Raw genomic sequence first — 21,263 nt, forward strand, 5'->3', positions numbered from 1 at the left:
GAACAAGGCAGGATTCTTTTGTTCTTTCTCTGCTGAAAAGAAACAGAGAAAAGGGAACACAGAACTGAAAACCCAGTAGTTTGTGTTTTTCCAGTTCTCTTCCCTGTAATATATGGATGGAGAACAAAACTGATTAACAGGACTTTGGCTTGGGGTATGATATTTAGGTGTCACAATAAAGTCTATGAACTCCTCACCAAATATTGTTTCAGCTGCTTTGGAGTACACTTCACAGTCACATCGTGTTGAAGGAACCCAATTCCTCATCAGAAATGTTCAACACCTCACAGGTCTGGGTCCTGTTACAAGAGAAACAGTTTAAAGGAACTGGAAGTTAAAATAATCTTTGTAGCAGATGAAGTGGACAACATAAGCTCACTGTCAGAAAATACTGGAAATTAATGAAAGGGAAGCAAAACTATTCCTTTGTATAAAGAGTGCTAAAGGACAGTAAGGATTATGCTAAAAGACAGAGAATGCCAATTAATAAATGATAAAAACAGGACTAATCAAATATAATTGAAAGGTGGAGTTTTGAAAGGAAGAACTTCATTTGTAGAAGTACTAAGTAAAAAGCATGAAATCTATAATACCATATAAATTTATTCTGGTCAGCAATCTATTTTAACAATGCCATATGACTCAGTAGTGGGATCATTCCTAAGATGTGGTTAAATATGTAAAATGTTATTATTTTAATATTAAATACAATTATCATTACTTGCTTTCTCAGTTCTTTCTCTCACAAGGGCGGTCATAATCAATCAATACCCAAATTTGGCATGTGTCCGCATGTGACTTTATTATTTAATTCCACACTCATAAAATTCACAAAGAATAAACCTGATGAAGTACACATGCATTTTAATAAGCAAAAGGGACAAATGAATTCATTGTCTATTGAAGCAGTTTTATAATATCAAAACATATGCTGAACCAAGCTGCTAGCTATTAAAACAAATCATACAGGCTTTAATTACATCCAAATCTTCATTATTAAAGTAATAAAATGACCCTAAAATAAATATTATGGAAGTCATGTTGTCCCTACAAATGAACACAGCATGAGAGACTGATACAATAAAACACCCTAACATTAACGTGCTATATGTAACAGTGTGGTGTCCCACAGAGCTGAAACAAGAAGACATAATTCTCACATAATTCTCATCTTCCATAGCTGTGAGCAAAATTATCCTCTCCTTTAAATTTGCCTTTGTTGGCCACGTCCACCAGATTTGCAGAATTCCCTAACACCAACAGGAACCACGGGTGCAGAATGGAAGGATCCTTGCCATCTGCAAGGAACAGACTGGTAATTCAGAGCACGGGGGCAGTGCAACCAGTTTGTTTAGACTTTCTGTGCACATCTGTCTTCCTGTCTGCACGCTCCCTACTTCTAAAAAATTTAGGTCAGTCTCCCAGGGAGGAGTAGGAGGGGAGGGTTATACACTCCGTGACTTTGGGGTGACGATCACTCACTTCCTGCTAGGTGCCGACTGCTTTCTAACTCCTCCTGGCCTCAACACCGACCGTACTTTATGCCACACACTGCAGCTGAGGTGAGCTTTCCTATGACGAGGTGATGGAGCTTCTGTGGGGCAGCACAATTCTGCTGGGCCCCATCTTGCACCCCCAGGGAAGGAGCATTTCTGAGGGTCCCTGGAGATCTCCAGCTCTGGGGCACGTCAAGACACTGAGAGGTCAGAAGCCAGATGCTGCAATACAGGGCTGGGGACTAATTCAGCTTCATTGTGAAAACAGCACCAGTTTAAACAATAAATTTTGGCATTAGTGTGGCAGCAAATTACAATGGAGGAGTCATACTTGAGATTATCCATGCAAAGAACATTATTCATATGACATTCACATATGAGAATTTGGAGGGTCAGCCATAAGTGTTGTGGGTTTTTTGTTGTTGTTTTTTTGCCTTTTTTTTTTTCTGGGCAATTGCTGATCTCCAAATACACGATCTGATATTATTTCTTAAAATAATCTGCTATTTTAGAATACTTGATATGTGATCATGACATTTATGATCTGTTGCAGAGCCTACACTGAAGCAGGCAAAGCCTAGAAATATTTTAACCACAGTATTTGCTGCCATTTCCTACATCATCACATCACACATTGGTTCTGACAACAGAAGAAAGGATGACACGGGCACTGAAATAGTTGAATTTGAACAGAAGGCCACAGCTCTTATTTAACCATGTATTTTCCAGGGACTGAGGTAAAACAGATACAAGACTCTATTCCCCTCCTCTGTAGTTCAGACTGGGAGATATTCAAATCCTTTAATCCAATTCAAGGAGATGAGGACAACTCCTCAGCAGGGTCTCTCTACTATGCACTACTTATCTTTGACTGTTACCAGTCACCAAGGGAACCCCACTGCCTTTGAGTCTGACCTACCAAACACGAGCCTGAATATAACCTACCTCCTGAGCTGGTGCTTGCTCTGGAGGATACTCACCAGCGTCTCTATGTGTAAGCATGGCTCCCAGTGCTTTACAGGATATGCCACAGTCACATCAGCTCCTGTGCCTGCAGGTACTCCCCTGAATCTCCCTGTATGGAACAATCTCAACATTTTGCCAAAGCTCCCTGCTCAACCATCAGAGAAAAGCATCTATCACTCATCAAGCAAAGAGCATATCCTAATGTACAAAATGTGTTCAGACCCTAGTAGAATGGGAAGCCATTTAGAGTTTCTGCAGGAAGTATCACAGTCTTAAATACTAATTATTTGAATTATGTTGAACTACAACTGAGATAGGTAGAACATTATGTATCCATTCTGGATCATTATTCTTCAGGTGTGTCTACTGGAAATATATTAACATATGAGAAAAGTGAAGGAGGGTGAGAGTAAAAATGTTACTGGCTGAATAACAGGCGAGGCAATTATGCAAGCAAAACTGAAAATTACTGTATGGTGATGGTCCCCAAACAACACACCAGGATACAGCTATGTTCTCTGTCTTTATTGTAATAGCAGAATGTTGATTTTATCTGTGTGAGAGTACATGTATATAAATCATTGAAAAAAAAAAAAAGAAAAAGAAAAGTAGATTGCTACCTTCTCTAAAAGATGCCAAAATTCTTAAAAGCTGCATTGAAAATACAATGATTAAGCAAGGAGGGGCTAACTAAAATGTTTGAAGTTTTTAAATTCAAGAAATATTCAAAGACTGAATGTTTAACAGACCACTCTCATATTTGCATTCAGGTACATAAAATAACGACTCACAAAATTACTGAGCCCTGCCCTTTGCTCATCGTGATCTGATGTGTTTTTTTTTGTTGTTGTTTGGTTTTTTGTTTTGTTTGGTTTTTGGTTTTTTTGAAATTGCCTTTTTGGCCATGTAACATGATAAGATATTGATTTTTCACTTAGGTAAAATAAAATCATTCTATGAGATTCAAATATTGTATTTCAATATGTTTAAATTATCCTGCCTGACTTTGCAATGAAAGTAGAAGAGCTCACACGCTCAAGCACTCAAGCATCTCCCTTGTACAGTACTGGCTTTTGAAATTTTCTCTCAGCAGTAGCTGACCACATGAATGCTCTTAGTCCTTTTCTGTGTAAAGTCAAAATAGTTACCTCAAACCACAGGTGACCACTTACACTAATAAGGCAACTTAACAAGCTATTACTTCTCTTTAATTACCAAATTCTGTGCCCATGTTTCTGTATGTTTGCAATTATTTCATCCACCAATTTCTAACCTGTATGACAGAGGAAGAACAAGTTCAGCAGTATTATCTGGCATTCCTCTGGCTCTAAGGTCAACAAAAAGTTCAGTATGCCAGTCAGTGAGCTAAAGCTCAAGACTGGATGCTAGCAAAGGCTGTGTGTATATAACCAGAGCACATAGTAGAAGCGCCTTTGTAAAAGTCAGCTTACCAAAATTGAAATGTGCAAATTAATTCCCATGTGGGGAGTTAGCAGGGAGTAGCAAGGGTACTGTAAATTCACACTGTTGTTCACTGCACATTCACTTTTTTTCATGTAGAAAAGTCTAATTGAGTGCAATCTTAGAACATACATAATCTAATGGTTATGGCACTCTCCTAGAAGGGGAGATATCAGATTTCAGCTGGGGACTGTAACATTGGTCTCCTCCTTCCATGTGACTGTTCCAAAATGCTAAAATATAAACCGTCTTTGTGTGAAATTTAGTCATGCTTTGCATATGCCTGCCAGATGAAACCTTGAGGTGGGGTGCGTGAAGTACCTAAGCTGTACACTGAGAGTCCTGTACAGACTTAGGCACAAATTAGAGGCAGCTGCATTCAACTTAGGTGTCTGTGTACATATCTAGTAATATAAATATATAGAGATACTTTGGGGACTTCCCTAGAAAGCTGTGGTACATAAATGTATTACATACCTCTGAGGGTAGGCAAAACTGAATTTTTCCATATATGAGTACATGTAACCACTGAATCCATCGTCATACTTAATTTCCTTTAGCAATCGTCCATCTATTGAGGAATATACAAAACATCTTTAAATATTATTTTGTACCTGATGCCTTTCTCACTATTGTGAGGTTACAAAACACTGTTCTTCGCACTGGGAATATGCAGCACTGGGACAGAACAGATGGTAACTTCTGGTGAATGCCTGTTACCTAGCCTTTTAAGGACACAAGTATGCACAAGTATTCTTTATATTTTAACTTTCAAAAAAGCAAATGGTCATATAAAAATAAATATGTTTGCCTTACTTTCACTTTAGAGACACTTTTAAAAGATGACTGACTAGTACATTAACTTCAGGCCTTTGTTACCTTTTTATTTTTCAAAGTATTAACAACATTTAGATGTTTAGGGTATTTTTCATTTTAACTTCTAAGTAATATTTTGTAACACTATAATTGCAGAAAGTCATTCTGGTTCTCTTTCCATTCATTTCACTTGGGAGCTTAGTAAAAATTAATTATTCTCAAGTTTAATGTATCAATACTGCCCAACATTTTATCCTTTGGAGAAATGACTTCAGAAAGGTCTTAGCAGCTATAAGACATATTCTTTTAGCACATAACTTCTCTGATTCAGATTCAAGTTGGGATTAATCAATTTTAACCAGCTACTTTATAGGCATGATGTGAGAAACTCTAACATTTATTTGGAGTACTACTACTATTTTTCCCCCTTCACAGCCTACTTTCACAGTAAAGCAAAGTATACCATTTCAGACACAAAAAAAAAATATTACTCACTTCCTTCTCATCACTCTTAATTGGGATCAAGTGGTTTTAGGTCAATCACTTTGGTCAAGAAAATTTATGAAAAATACAGGCCTGTTTATACATCGTAGAGGTAATTAATATTTCTTACAGATAGTCATTATCAAAAACTTCCATTCCTTGTCCCTCACTGAATCATTGTGAGCAAATTCCATGGATGAAATTAATACACAGATCATAATATTGATTTCCCTCTACTTTCTGGTGTAACACTCAATGTAACTAACAGCTCAGCATCACTAGTTTACTAATCACTAAACACATATAACAGAAAGTTTGTTTTATTTTCTAAATTTGTACAATTTGACCAGATGGTAATCTTGTCCTGACCAACGCGTCCTCTGAATTGATTTTAATATCTGTAAATAATGACATGATTCCTGAATTAGGTGATCAATAAAAGCTGATTCTGAAACTTTCTTTTTAATCTCACTTCTGTCTTACTGAATGTGGAACTCAATGATTCAAAGGAGACTTTAACAAATGCCTCTTCAGTCTTAGTTACTCGTCTACCTGGAACCTGCTTTGGCAGGGGGTTGGACCCAATGATCTTTCGAGGTCCCTTCCAACCCCTACAATTCTGTGATTCTACATTAATTATCCAGCAACTGCTTTCCCACAGACAGTGAACAGCATATATTAAGTTGTGCAAATACTAACTACAGAACTACGTAATAAATCCTGGGTTTGCTTATCAGTTTAGCAAACAGAAATCACTGGACAAAAATTTTTGGACTTTCTTCTGCCTTGTGGTAAAATATAGGTTTACTTTTTTCAATTTAAAAATTAATTTTTTAAAAAATTATACATTTATTTCCTCAAACAAAGTTAGCATTTTTTTCTCACCCTTCCAATTTAGACCTCTAACTGAAGTTCCTACTTGAGAAGGCGGGTCACCCTAAGGTCCGTATAGAGTCAATAGCAAAAGACATACTATTTCAGAGACTACTGTGAGTAGAAATGTACCTCAGATAATCTGAAACATCATCTGGGAATCTATTTTTCACCACTGACTACAAAAAACCTGCTCACCTAGATCTTTAAACCAGGTGCCTCAGATTAGGTGGTGTGAACAAGCCCCTTCAGAAGAATTAATTATTTCAGCCAGGTTAATTACAATGTTATTTCTGTTTTGTCAAGAAGCTCCAGTACCTCTACAACGTTCCTCTCAGTTCAGACATATTTTTCCCATACCATCCAAGACTTACTCAATATAGTTACATATAGCCAGACAATTTCAGTCAGTCAGTAGAGACATGAAGAATTTGAAGTTAAATTCTGCAAAGATGGTCTGTGTGCCAAGCATGCTCTAGCCCAACACAGCTCATAGCACCTGAATTGCACCCTCTCCATGCCAGGACTGCGAGAGAAAAAGTAAAGAGACTCTGGGACAGATGTGGGAGAGAAAACAAAAGTTTGAGAGAGGATACAGACTGGAAGGAGGAGGTACATAACTGTGACAGAATAGACTCTCTTTCTGGACCCCAAGACTGTGCAATCACAACACCATTTTGAGTAAATAGCTGTGAAACCCAAGGGCAAAATGCGTACTTCCATTCCCCTCTAGTGGCAGGTATACTGAAAAAAAATCACCCATCAGTTAGTACTTTACTGCTGTGATGCTCAAGGTAACACAGTAACCTAAAGTTTTAAAACCTGCCAGTGACATAGCATTTTCATTATCCCTTCCTCCCTCCCTAGTTTGTAACATTAAAAAAAAAAAGTACATTATAAAGTACATTATACAGATGTTTAATATGCAAAGTCAAGCACAGATAAATTAGAAAATTAAGTTTGCATTTTAATACCTAGCCAAGAGCATTTCTAGGGCAATACACAATGTAATAATATATGTACATTTTCCAAAGAACTATCATCTACTTAGCTCCATACTGGTTGGTTCTCACTGAATGCACAGATAATTAGCACTGCAATCGCATAACATATACTGGGAAATTGCCATTTGGCGTTCTGGCACTATCCATTCTGTGCAATTATACCTTTAATTTGCATGTTAACAAATGTCAAAGTATGCCTTCTGCTGTGACTTGCTTTCCATTTTTTGTGATAAAATGTGTTTCTCTGTGTATGCATTTCCTGCATTACACCAACATAATGATTCACCTCTAGAAGTCCTAAAAATTGAAGTTAATTTTACTATATTTATTACAGAAAGAGAGATTCCTGTAATACACAGATTGGCATTATGCTAGGAACTAAACAAGTCTGTGATACAAGACAAAGTCAGAAGATCTTCTCTTTGTTCAGTGCCTACCAAAAGAAAAAATTCTGTCCAAAAGAGCCTTAAAATGGTTGCCAGATCAATAGGTAAGAGGTGACCAGGAAATTAAATGTTAGGCAAGATGAGAAGAGGTGCCCAAAAAAGCCAGTGGTAACACTGAGAAGATAGCCCAGAAATCATTCCGTGGTTGTTCAGTGACCCATTCCCTGAACTGCACTTTTCTTCTAAGCTATGCCTTGTAGTCCTCCAGTATTTATATAGGATTTATGTAGTTCTTGACCATTTATACTAGCAAGACTTTCTGGAAAATCACTGAGAAAAGGAAAAAAAAAATGCATGCTTCACACCAGCAGCTAACTTTGTTGGATTATAAAGCAAAAGATTAACAGAAAGTATGGTGTGATCAGACTAGTCTAGCAGGTAGACAGAAGATTAAAGCCACCAAAAAACAGACATTGAAAATTAATATGTATGTCTAAATCAAAGCTAGTGTAGCATACAGACAGAAAAAATAATAAAGCAAAACAACTCCAAAAAACAAACAGCAACAAAAAAACTAAAAACAAACAACAACAAAAACTGAAATAATTATTAGATCTCCCAATTAAAGCATTATCACTCCTCATCTGGGTTTCAGTTGCTGCAAACAAAGGAAAGAAAAATCATATCAGATCCTGCACATTCTAGGAAACAGTACTTCAATGTGTTGTGTTGTTTTCTTCTAATTCCAAATCCTACATTCAGAAATGTGATTGCTCAAGTGAAAACTGCAGTAGAAGAGAAACTATTCTGCTTAATGTATGTTCGTTTTTCTGTGCAGTACTGTGATGACTTTATTGAGACCGGATGGAGCACTTCAAAGTGAATTAATTTTTGGTTTGGAGTTTTGTGCATCTTCCAAATAGTAGTAGATACTTAAAGTGAATTTAAATACTTGTCAACACTAAAACTTATTAAGTGTTGGCACTCTATATACGACCCAGTTTGAAATTCAAACCAAAGCAGTCATGATTTGGGTCACTTGACAAAACCTACAAAAGACAAGCTCATCTTAATAGCTTCAATAGGATCTATTACATCTTTTTTTAATATTGTTTATAGAAACACATCAGAGGGACATACTGTAAAAGTTAACAGATCTTATTTAATCTGTTCCCTTTATCCTTAATTGTTTTTATCTTGAATTTCATTCTAGATTTCCGACAACCTTGCCTTCACAGAATTATGTTTGCTCATGTTTTGGATCCCAGAAACCTTTTTGAAGCAATATTTCACACTTGTGAACAGTAAGTTTTCTATTTAAAAGACTTCTTTTCACTAAGCATACAAAAACAGTGACAAAGACTACCTGAAGCTGCAGCTAGTTAAAAGGTCCAACTAAGCAGACTGATTTGTTACATTTATACTGTTAAGTCAACTGTGTGAGAGTTTTAAAGGTAAATGTGGTAAACAGTTTGAAAAGCCTGAAAGCACCAAATGTCAATTTATTATTTTTTATTTTCTTTTAAGAAAAGCCAATGTTAAGGAATCTTTTTTTTTTTTTCTGAAACTCTATGGCATGCTTCCATTTGCACTGTAGGGAAACTTCTCTGCTTTTTAATTGCATGCTCATAAAGTTTTAATTAGCAAAGTTTTAAAAACATGACAATCATGCTGCTGAAAATCAGCCACAGTTCTGATTTACAAGTCTGCAAAGGATTACTTGGTAGCAATCAGGATAGATCGCAGTGCTTAAGCCCAGAAAACTCTAATATGGTACAAACACAAGCAAATGATGGAGTAATTGTCCTTGATAGCACAACTAAGAAGATGTTTAGAAGCAAACCAAAGAGAAGTTGACAGTACCTGTCTTTTTATCTATGGCAAATAGTTTGTGAGTACATCAAACCTGCATATGAAATTCTGAAGCACTGTTTCATTTTTAGTAAATGCAGGTGCTACTCACAAAACCTGGGAAAGTCACTTCCAGTGTAGATCATCATCAGCTCTGAGGACACTCAAATCTGTCATGACATAAAGGAACTGTGGAAGGACAGTGAGTATAAGTTATGACACAGCCTAAAAGAAAATATTATTTTTAGTTCACTGTTAAAATCAGCAAAATTGTTAAAGCCTAGAAATGTTACTGAAGATACCTGACTAGAAGAGTATTTTATTTGTTTGCCTGTTTTTTAACTACCTTGTTTGTCTGATGGGAGTGAGCTTTCCTTTTATTATCTAAATAAACTGAATCATTAACTACCAGACGGGAATAGACGAGAATTGGGATGGAGTTGTAAAACCTGTTATAATTTTACATTGCAAGACAACTTTCATAAATGCAATAAAAAAAAAAAAACAGTTCACATTCTCATTATTTATCAATCCAAAAAACTCAGAGCCCTTATGTTTAGTACATAACTGTTCTTTTTTTCTTTCTTCTCTAAAAGGCAGATTCAGACTGACTAACTTTGCTCTTATCAAACTAAATGTGAAGTACTTATGTAGAGGCCTATTTTGAATTTACACATATAAACTTCCATAAGCACACATTTCATGAACACAAACACTAATTTAGCTCTGTGTAAATCTCTTCATGGTTTATTTTGTAATTGACTTTCCAAGAGTAAAAATTTCCGGGGGGGGGGGGGGGGGGGGGGGGGGGGGTAAGAAAACTGCCAATCTGCAAGCCTCATAGTCTGAAGTGTGTTAGGCAGCTGTGGTGGGCTGACAGTGGCCAGCTGCCAGACACCCACGAGCCACTCTTCTCCCTCCCACTCTTCAAACAAGGCAGAAAGTGAGATTAAAAAAAAAAAAAGTTTGTGGGTCAAGATGGAGGTCACCCACCAAGTATTGTTTGGGGCAAAACAAACTTGACTTGGGGAGATACATTCAATTTATTGTCAATTAAAATAGGTTTGGATGGTGAGAAAGGCAAAATTAAAACACCACTTTTGCCCACACCGTTTTGGGGGTTTGCCATCAGCCGGTAACAGCTCTCCTCCGCAGCTCCTTCCTCTCACACTTTCCCCTGCTCCAGGCCTGGAGCAGCTTCGGCCTAGAGCAGTTTCTTCCTGACAGGCCACAGTTCCCCTCAGTCTGTATCCACCCACTCCACAGTGGTCCTCCCCACAAGCTACAGAGCAACTTCTGTTCCAGCTGCCTGGGGCACCTCTTCCCCATCTTACTCCACTGGCCAGGGTGCTCCCCCTGCTGTTTCTTTTTTCACCTCCTCCTCTGCCTGTGCATCATTTTCTGCCTTTTCTTCAGCACTTATTCCCAGAGGCACCACCATCATGGCTGCTGGGCCCACCAGTGCCCTGCGGTGGGGCTGCTGGAGCTGGCTGTGTCTGGTACAGGGCCCCTCCGCACAGGGGCCATGGCAGCAGCCCCCCACCAAAACCCTGACACCTGCACTCCGTAAAGCAGCATGGGTAAACCTCCTAAGTGACCAATTAGTCAAAAACTTTGGAGGATTTGGCAGAAACTGGACCGCTGAACGTGCAGGCCAGCTCTGTGTAGTGCCACGCATGAGCCACCCAAGCATCAAACACACATGTAGTAAAGGACAGTAAGCTGCTTAATGCAAGCACTTCTCAAAGTATGACTTGTCCCAGCTTCTCTTTCTGGCCATTATGAAAACATGTCGCCATCATCAGAAGAAGCAAAGCGTACTTGAGACATGAAAACACGACACTTCTGTGCCGAAAAAGAAACAGCCACCACCTCCATTCCTCAAAAAAAAACTATGTGTGAATACAGGAATATTCATCAAGTACACCTTTTCCCATCTGGGAAAACATAAAGAACAGAGATTTAGGGGAAAAAAATTAGAAAGGGGTACAAGCAAAAAACATCTTTTCTTTGCTCTGACACCTCAGAAAATAAAATCTTTTACATTTGATTTAATTGAAGCGTAACTGCAGTAAAGAAATAATGCATTTTCTGGTCATCCTAATGGACTGGCTAACCATGCAGGCCCAAAAGGAATTATAGCATTATATAATGGAGTTGGGCTTAAATTGAATAATATTCATAGTCACTAAGTACACAAGTAACTTCCCAGAACATGTACACAATATGTAAGGTTAAATGCTGTCATCCTGACTGAGAGCTCAGAGTTACTCACTGCATCAAAGCAATAGAAAAAGAGACATATATTTGTGTAAATCTCTCTCTGTTGTGATACCTGTGACAGTAAGGGCCCCTCCTGGATATCAGCATGACAGAAAGGCCAGAGCTGGAGGAAATGAAATCGCAACCATGCAGGGACCACAGTGCTATCTTGAAGTCTTCCTCACACAGCAACACGCTTTGCTGTGGTGTTGGCTACTGCTGCTGGTAATCAGTTCAAGTCTTGTACCTCAGGAAAGAAGCCTATTCCTAAACCAACCAATTTACTTTTCGCTTAAAACAATTCTAGGTTACCAGTCTAGAGGTGGATTATTCTACCCACATAGGTACAGACACACACACACCAAAAAAAAAGAGAGAGAACCAGCATGACAAAGGAAATTCTCAATTTTCTCAATTATATATAAATATATATCACCAACCATGCAGTTGGTGATCACCCATATATATATTCTGGGTACCACAATACAAAAAGGACATGAAACTGTTGGAGAGTGTCCAGAGGAGGGCTATGAAGATGGTGAAGGGCCTAGAGGGGAAGACTTATGGGGAGTGGCTGAAGTTACTTGGCCTGTTCAGCCTGGAAAAGAGGAGGCTGAGGGGAGACCTCATCGCGGCCTACAGCTTCCTTATGAGGGGGAGTGGAGGGGCAGGTGCCAATCTATTCTCTTTAGTGACCAGTGATAGGACCCACAGGAATGGTGTCAAGCTGTGACATGGGAGGTTCATGCTGGATATCAGGAAGAGGTTCTTCACTGAGAGGGTGGTTGCGCACTGGAACAGGCTCCCCAGGGAAGTAGTCACTGCACCAAGCCTGTCAGAGTTTAAGAAACATTTGGACTGTGCACTTAGTCATATGGTCTGAATTTTTGGGTAGACCTGTGTGGTGTCAGGAGTTGGACTCGATGATCCATATGGGTCCCTTCCAACTCGGGATATTCTATGATTCTATGAGTATTTTTCCCAATTATTCATTTGGCCATTAAAAAAAAAAAAAAAAAAATCAGCAGCTGTAGGACCAGGTTTTCATCTGTAGTGAGAAAAACTTTAATGTACCTAGAAAGTCAGTGAAACATTCAATGCATAAAATGCCTCAGCCACTCTCTCCTTCCAGCCCTTTGGGCTTCCACAAACTCCTGCCCATCCTATAACCAAATTCCTGCAGCCCTGAACAAGCTCTCTGCCCAAGCTTTGGTAATATTTATTATAATTAGGTATTCCTCCTTCATGGGGGTATCAAAAACAGGTCTACAACTACCTCTGAAGAATAAATGCAAGAACAAAACCAAGGACAACAACTAAGTGTAGCCACAAATTCAAAGAAAGCACAGCAATTCTAGAAGTGCTACAGTAGGTCTAATACCTAACCATGCACGTTAAATTCAGCAAATAGGTTAATACAAATTCTAAATGCATTAAACTATTAGTCTTTCCAGTGGTTACACTTGTAAATATTTTACAAGTAATGGTAAATACTGCTTTCAACACCTAACAGAGACAGAAACTGGTTTCTGTCAATACTAACTTCAGTGGCAACAATACCATTTAACTTCATATCTGCCCATTATACCTTTAAGTTTGATCATAAAACTTATGATTGATATTAAATACAGTTAGGTCTGATTAAATTCCTAATCACATGGTATTAAATTTTGATTGTTGCTAAAGGTTTACTTTACAACGACATGCTACCACAGTCAGATAAAATAAACGTTCAATTTTACAGTCAGATTTGAGAATGTTATTTCTTGAACTAAAATTTAAGATCCTTAATGTTTCTAAAGAATTATTTGAAATCAAGAAGGAGCTATATCTCATCAAATTCACAGGCAGTATCGCTCCCAGCGATATTGTTACAAGAAATTCAAAATCTCATTAGAAAGCATTTGCAGAGCTATTTGGATTCTAGCCTCAAATGAAAACAGCTAGATAAATGGAATGTGGATTTAAGCATTTTTTGTCATCTATACTCTTTTACAGATAGTCTCTATTCACACTAAAATGATTAGGCTGAGCAATGATCATCTTAATTCTACATTAGCAGTAATTCTCATCTGGTTTAAGCATTACTTTTTGGCTAAGCTCACTGAAGTCTATAGATGTTTTACGACAAATCACAAAGAAAGAGTTAATTATATATTTCAGTTTTGAAGGTTCTGTTCAAAGCCTTAAACAGAGCTAACATGCTTGCAATCTAACAGACATATATATCTAAATTAAATGCAAAGTAACATTTTCTGAAAATAGTACATTTTTAAAAAAGAAGGATAATATTATATGTCAGGGTTAGTATCCAGAACAATAAAGTAACTGAGATCAAACATGCTTCAAGGATATTTATATTCCCTGAAAATTGTGTTTTAGATAAGTGTTCAAATAAATATTTAAGAAACACACTACCTTTACTGTCTTCTGATTTTCTTTTTCTTCTTTTAGTCATCAACATTAAGCTACTATTGCATGATCATAGACATAGCACTCCAGCTCCCGTTTGATTCATATGTATACATAAAGCAGGCCAGTTCCTGAGGAGCTTTATTTAAGGCTAACTGGATAAAGTCCCAGAAGGAAAATGAATGAATCAAATGATAGCTGAAGTCTTGTGATCTTGTTTATGACAACTATGGTCTTGGACAAGTAGCTTGGTGATAGAAAGCAAAAAATGTCATAAATGCATATGTGTAAGTATTCCATCTAGCATTTATCTGTAAATGCCATTATCTTAAAAAATGTAACAAAACAAAAATCCCCTCAGGTTTATTCTTTAATCCTGTTTGATCTCTATTACCATACACACACACACAGAAATGGAAAGAAAGTGAGAGAAAAGATTTATGCCATATTAACAGCATTACATTCCACTTCAGGAAGTGAGAAAAGCATTGCAAATGTTGTCTTGCAAAATTGAAAGAACCCTGTATTTGAGTTAAATAGATAAGCGCTTATTTGCTCTTAAATTAAGAAAATTATTGTTGTAATTAGACATAAAAAGGTGTTTCCATTTGGTTTAAGATCTATTAAGATCTACTCTCAGTTTGAGGGAGTTCGAAGCAACCACCAGTTTCCTCACCAAACATAGGCAAAATTTGTTTTTTGGACAGATTTGTGTATTTTGAGGCCAGAAGTACCATTTTGATTATCTAGTCTTATTTCCTGTATAACATCACATAACTTCCTGTACAGACCCTCACCAAGTGATTTCTTCACTAAGCCTTTATTTTCTGATTTTACTTGACCATATGGTTTATAGAACAACCAACCTTAATTCATTCTATGTTGACAGGTTTTTATGCTAGCTTATGTAGAAAAGGGACCAACTGACTTCTGTAAGTACCAGAAAGGAAATGAGATGGCTGTTACAAGTGACTAGCAAATGTACCTTAGAGCTTTACATTTTCCTGTTTCTGAAACTGCCAATTCATTCTCAGTTTATCTTCTGCTACCTCTTTAAAGTCTAATTAGAGCTAAGTCTTTCAATATTTACAGCAAGATAAGTTTCAAGATCCTCTAAGAATACACACACCAGAGGCACACTCCTATTTCAAAGAACTTGTAGAAGATTTGATCAAATTATTTTCATTAATATTCTCATTAACATGAAGAATGGATAGAATTATCCTTGTCATTTGAAAATGCAGCGAGACACTCCACAGACTTAGAATTGCTTTTCCATTCCTTTGCCCGCGTCAAATTAGCAACCGAGTACTTAGTACTAAATCTAATCTTTTTCTGCTTAAAAGATCAGGGCATTCCAACAAGACTGAGGGCACCTTGTCCCTGAAACCAGGGCAAGAGGTGACCTGAATCTGTGCCTGAATTTCCTGGGCTATCATTCAACAGAGAAATGATGACGTTGGCAAGGTCACAGACTCCATTTACCTTTTTCTCTATCACAAAGGTATCTGAGTAACTCTTCAAGGTGAGCATCGTTTCTGATGCATAGCTTACCTGACAGAAAAACACTACAAACAGGACAATTAGCAGAGATTTCCTGTATCTCCAACATTAAAAAGAATTCATTCAATTTCCTGGTGCCGAGGAGTTCAGCGGAGCTGATTTATTGAACCACTGTTTAAAAACAGATTGATACCCCAAGTCCCACAACTGACCTCTTGTTCAGGAACATCTGGTCCAACAAAGACACAAAAAAGTTTTCTACACCCATAGATAGTAAATCTATTACCCATAATGGTAAATGGAAGCCAATAATATAAAAGTATGGCACACAGCGTAAGTAATGATGCGTTTTACTGAATTTACAGATACCTTATGACACATATGGTTCCAGGGTCTTCTTTCCTAGGGTGTCACCATCTGCCTAACATTAATGATGAAGACTCATTCTGGGTCCTACTTCCACATACAAAACATTTTTTACTCTAGGGATCAGGTCCTTATGCTTGGATTACATCATCATCTGTTGGCCCTCCAACAGTGGTGATAAAAAATCCTTTGACAGCTACAGGCTAATCTGCAACTCAGCAATGACTGCAACTCTGATATTAACAGTTGTCAGTTTATAAAACAAGGATTATCAAGTCAATCCCTTCTTTAATCTCTTGGATTACTGTTCTGTTTATTTTTTTCTGTGTGTCATTGAAGAGAAGTTTTATCAAGATAAACTGAACTCACTTCATGCACGTCTACTAATTTGGCCTCATTTTACTTTATGTTTTGTACATTATGACTTGCTGGAGAACAAACAATAGAAAACATAACAGCACTTCTGTACTTGACATAAAACAAGTATGGCTCGTGCTCCACAAATGTCAAAAGTGACCAGAACAACACAGCAAACACTCTGATGTCTGGCACCTAAACCCTCTGTGACATTCCTATGCAAGAAAATGGGTAGGAAACATGGAATGGGAAAAAGAACATGTACTGTACTGAGAAGAGCACCGTCTCAATTTGTCACTCAGCAGGAAAATATCCAGAATGGACCTACAGTAGTTCTGAGGAAGGTCCTTCTACTTGGACTCCCAGCATGAAGCATCTCTTTGAGATGCCTGTTTCACTCTGACAACTAAGGAGTAGTCTTGATACCCCCTCATTTACTGAGTAACCTAGTGCTCACAAGATGTATGTAGGAAATGGTAGACTGGGATTAATTTTCCTCCACAGCTGTACATTTCTCGCTTCCCAGGAGAGCACCTTACTGCATGACTGCATGGGAAGGAAGGGGAGTTAACTGCTTCAGCTCTCCAATCTTGCCTCTGAGAATTCAAGGCTCATTTTCAAGAGGGGAAACCTGAACAGAAGCTTAGAGAACAGTATTTTGTTGGAGACAGACCTGAAGCATTTTGAAAAAAAACTTTTACTAACGGGAGCCTTTCAGAGATCTCATGTGTAGGAAAACCCGCTCTGGGGACTCAGCTCAGATATGTGCACAAAGTAGGCACAGAGACATCCAGCACACTCAAGTTCAGGCAACTGACAAAGTATAACTAATCAGCTGTAGGCTTTTGGGAGCTACAGGATCCTGTTTTCCTCAAAAACCTGTTTTGAAATCAAATGTTTCTGCCATTGTGTTGTAGTAAGGCTAGGTTTGATCATTAGACATGAAAGAATCTAGAATTAATTCTCTGTTGTCTAATAGGGCATCTCTTGTCCTGTCACTGATGGATTTTTCAGTGGATAACCTCTCATTCTGTTTATTCCTCCATACAGATTCTTTGATATTTGGCTGAGTTATTCCTGAATATTCCCATCAAGAGCAGCATTAAAGAAATCTCTCTGCTATGTTAGGTCTCATCTACCTTTTGTTTGGGATAGTTTTCTCTTTAGGTCCCTCATTCTCTGTTAAATGTGAGTAATTGGTTCAAAAGTCTAGGCACTCTTGCTTCTTTGTTGTTTTTTTGGGGGGAGACCTACTAAGAGACATTCAGCAAGTGACCCTTAAAAAAAAAAAAAAAAAAAAACCAAAGCTGTACTTTCTTAGGAAATTAAGCTGAAAAGTAAGAAACCTATTAAAACAGCTATCTCCCAAATCAAGTGCTAGGCTAACAGGTGCTTTCCAAGTGACAGCTTTTGATCTCAATTCCTGCCTTCTTAGGAGTTACTAATCACACATGATTTAGTCCTGTCTGTAAGCAAACTTTCAAACACTGACTAGGTTACACCACTGCCTGGTAACCATGACATGCAATTCCAAACTGCTTTTTCTCTGCCCCGACATCTCTTTTTCTCTCACTGTTATTTAGCAGATGCTTTTTTTTTTTTTTTTAACTTATTTCTGAAAATGATCTTATCTTCCATTGTTTCTCTCCTATTTTTCTATCAGCAGAGTGTTTTTTCTTTCTCATTCTCTCAAAATTTTGAGATAATTCTTCCTCTATCTGCCTCCCCTATCCCTTTACCCAAGCAGCTTTGTTTTGGGACAGCAAGGGGCTAGTGTCACTTCAGTTCATATTTTAAAGCCTTGTTCACTCTCCTCCTGCATGAGTGCAACAGCAATAAGTAGCACTATCAATCCATACTAAGCTCTCTACTGGATTTACTTTTATTGTTGAAGACTACAGTTGAAAATAGGAGCTTCAAGAGTCACTCCTTGATGAGTAACTGATGCACGTTTAGTTGAGCTAGTGTAGTGTTTTTGTTTTATGGTTCAGTTGTGTTTTCATAAGACTGGAGGAAGGATCTAATTAATGTACTGAATATCAGTTCCAGCTGCAATATGCATTTTTTCTGTGACTTAGCATTTTCTGTGCTGTGATGTATTTATGGTTGGAAAAATAAATGATTATTTTAAAGAATGATTAGCTCTGAAGCATAAAGAAACATAAGAAAGAAGCTTGCCACATTTGGTAGGTTGAGCAGAAACAAAGGAGAGACTGGGGAATGTAAAACTGTTGCTTACAGGAAAGAGGATATTAGTTTTGCAACATGAAAACTGGTAGATTTTTCAGAATGGAATTCAAAACATAGCGAGTTCCAGTAGGATTCCTCAACAGCTAAAGAAAGTACGTAGCTCTTCTGTTATTAGTAATTTCCTCAGTTGTATTTAATTTCAAATTATACAAACTGAAAAACTGTTCCAGTTGACCCAAGCATACAGCTAATATATGTGGGGAGTCTCATATTGTTTGCATTAGAAGGTGAAATTGGCAATGGCATCAGACATCTCTTTGATGCGATCCCACTTAAGTTAAAATAAATGTGCATGAAGTTCTGTCTTCTCCCAGCTCTGCACGGATCCATCAGGAAGAGATGGGGGATGTTTGCTTATACTTCCAAGACTCTTGCCGTGAGATTTTGTACCCAAAATGCTACCCAGCATGCTCACTGTCTCTGGCCACCTCTCTCACATGTGCTACTTTTTCTCTAAAGGAAGAAGCAAGTCCAAGCATTTGTTTGGCTTTCTTTCAACTGCTACACAGGCCCCTCTACGTACTTCTCTGCAGTTCTTTTTCATTCTCTGTTTGTCTCTTTCTTGTATATACACACTCCTCCACTACAAAAATTCTCTGTACATGTACTCAGATCCCAGGGGAAATTTCAGACTCCATTCTTATGGTGGCGTCACATGTGGCCTGGTGCTCTGGGCATTCGCAGAATACAAAGGCGCTGCCTAAGCAAGAGCAAGGTAAACTGCTTCTGACATTTTGCTAAATGACCTCTCATGCTTATCAGCTCCAACGAGATATCCTGCAACTCCCAACATAACAGAAAGATTTAGTTAAATATAAGAGTAATATGGAGAAATCTGATCATCATTTTTACAGAATTCTCTTATCTCATTGCAAAGCTTAATCAATTACAAAAGTGTTAATAAGTGTTCTGCTTCACTTTATAGTGATAAACTGAATAATGCTGAAGAAGTGCTCAGATATTGCAACAAGGCAAAAGCAATACATAAATAAAACAGGTATCTCCACAAATGAGTTAAACAGAGGTCTTAAGAGGAATTTTGCAGTTTTTCTTAGTGCAAAAGTGACATTTTCCTTAAAGACCACAGTTGAATCACTGGCTTACAAAAGGAAATAAATTAGTTCAGGTAGAATACAATCTATACCACAGAGGAAATTAATTCTGAAAATAACTTACAATTAATTTAAAAAAAAAAAAATGAAAAAGAAAAAGAAACAGAAGCTGCATAATGGAAGTGTACTGAGTGACTTGGGGCTGGCCACCTTCAGGAGCTATAGTGATCATTCATGGTTGGCTCAGATAGGTGTTTCAAAGCAAAACTGAAGCACTGAACCTTATCTGGATAAACTTTATTGGTCATACCACCTGTGGGTGCCAAATTTCCAGTGGTGCAGGACAAAGAAAAAAGAAACAGCCACATACTCACAGGAAAGGCAACAGCTGGGATTTGATTCAGAGATGATCCAGGCAGGTAAGAGGAACACAACTTCAACTGCTACCTGGTAGAAACAGAGAAAAAGAAACACATCCAGAGATGGGGAATGTCAGAGGGAATATGAAGCTGAAAACTTTCTGAAGTGCAAAGAACGTAGCCAATTTTCAGACTTTCTCACTGTACCTTTATACTTTTCTCCCAGTATGTTTCTCTCTTTGCCCACGCTTGCCGGACAAGCTGCAGTGGTACAGATGATGGTTCATGTAACCGTGCCTCTTAGAAACCAATTGGAGCTCAGCAAGGTGAGTGACAATTACTTCTGCTGCTGCACCATGCGCTTCTTGAAATTTCAAACCTTCCACCTCTCTCCAAGTTTTCCCAGCTCCCACGGACACCCAAGGACATTTTGCCCAACCAAAACAGTTTAGACTGTCTGCTAACATCCTGAGTTTTCATCAGGGACACATCCTCTTTTCCTCCCAGTTGCAACCCACATAACTCACCTGCATCTTTCCAGAACAATCTGGCAAATGCTTTCCGACTTTCTGGTCGGATCATTTATATACAGATTGGCTCTAACACAAGTCTGGCTGATTTAAGAATACTTTCTTCTCTCAGTTCATCTTCTGCCTACTCAGCAACTTAGAAGTACTGCCTTGCTAGACCCTCTTACTAGTTCTGGGCCTTGTCGAGCCACTTACATTAGCATCAGCCAAAGTCTCTTCCACAGATCTTAATGTTTTCAGTTATGCTGTCAGATTAACCGTTTCCTCTAAATGCGTGTATCTTTGACTTATTAGGGTCGCTATTGCCTCCGCAGCATTGAAGTCTCTCTTTATAATTACCAACCTAAATAAAATTATAAAATTTCAGCTTCATATTTCAGTTGTTCAATTTTTGGCAATTTTTCTCACACTTCTACGCTTAAAAAATACATACATTAAGCAAGAAAATATGAGTCTAAATAAAACTAGATGCTTGAGAGGTCAGCCGGCCAGCAGACTAGCAGAAAATCAAAGATGGGAGAAGCAACAGAATTTGGTGTCAGTAAGCCTCAAGACCAACTTTAACAACTTTCAGTAAAAAATAAATAAATAAATAAATAAATAAATAAAAGCAAACAAAAACAAAAACAGAGATGTTTTCCAAAAAAAAATTCCTGAAAAAAATCAGCTCTTACAAAAGAAATTAAACTTAAAAGTCACCTCTGAAGAAGTAACCTACATACTAAGATATGAACTCTACTTAGCATCTATTACTCTTCCTACATCATGAATTCACTCATAAAAAGCACTAAGTCAACATCCTGAACTTATACCTTTCTTATTTAGAGAGAAAAGAG

General features: G+C 37.8%; 1 long non-coding RNA gene across 1 annotated transcript in view; it reads right to left on the reverse strand.

The window, feature by feature from the left end:
• The window catches only part of LOC106042461 (uncharacterized), a 149,372-nt gene that overhangs the window by 109,371 nt on the left and 18,738 nt on the right, over positions 1–21,263 (reverse strand). The window contains exons 2-3 of the long non-coding RNA XR_010831096.1: positions 19,913–19,985; positions 198–299 (exon numbers count right to left, since the gene is read on the reverse strand). This is a non-coding gene — a long non-coding RNA (uncharacterized lncRNA). The remainder of the gene's footprint in view (positions 1–197; positions 300–19,912; positions 19,986–21,263) is intronic.

The sequence above is a fragment of the Anser cygnoides genome, chromosome 4 (genome assembly GCF_040182565.1).
Source record: "Anser cygnoides isolate HZ-2024a breed goose chromosome 4, Taihu_goose_T2T_genome, whole genome shotgun sequence".
In the NCBI taxonomy this organism is placed as follows: domain Eukaryota; kingdom Metazoa; phylum Chordata; class Aves; order Anseriformes; family Anatidae; genus Anser; species Anser cygnoides.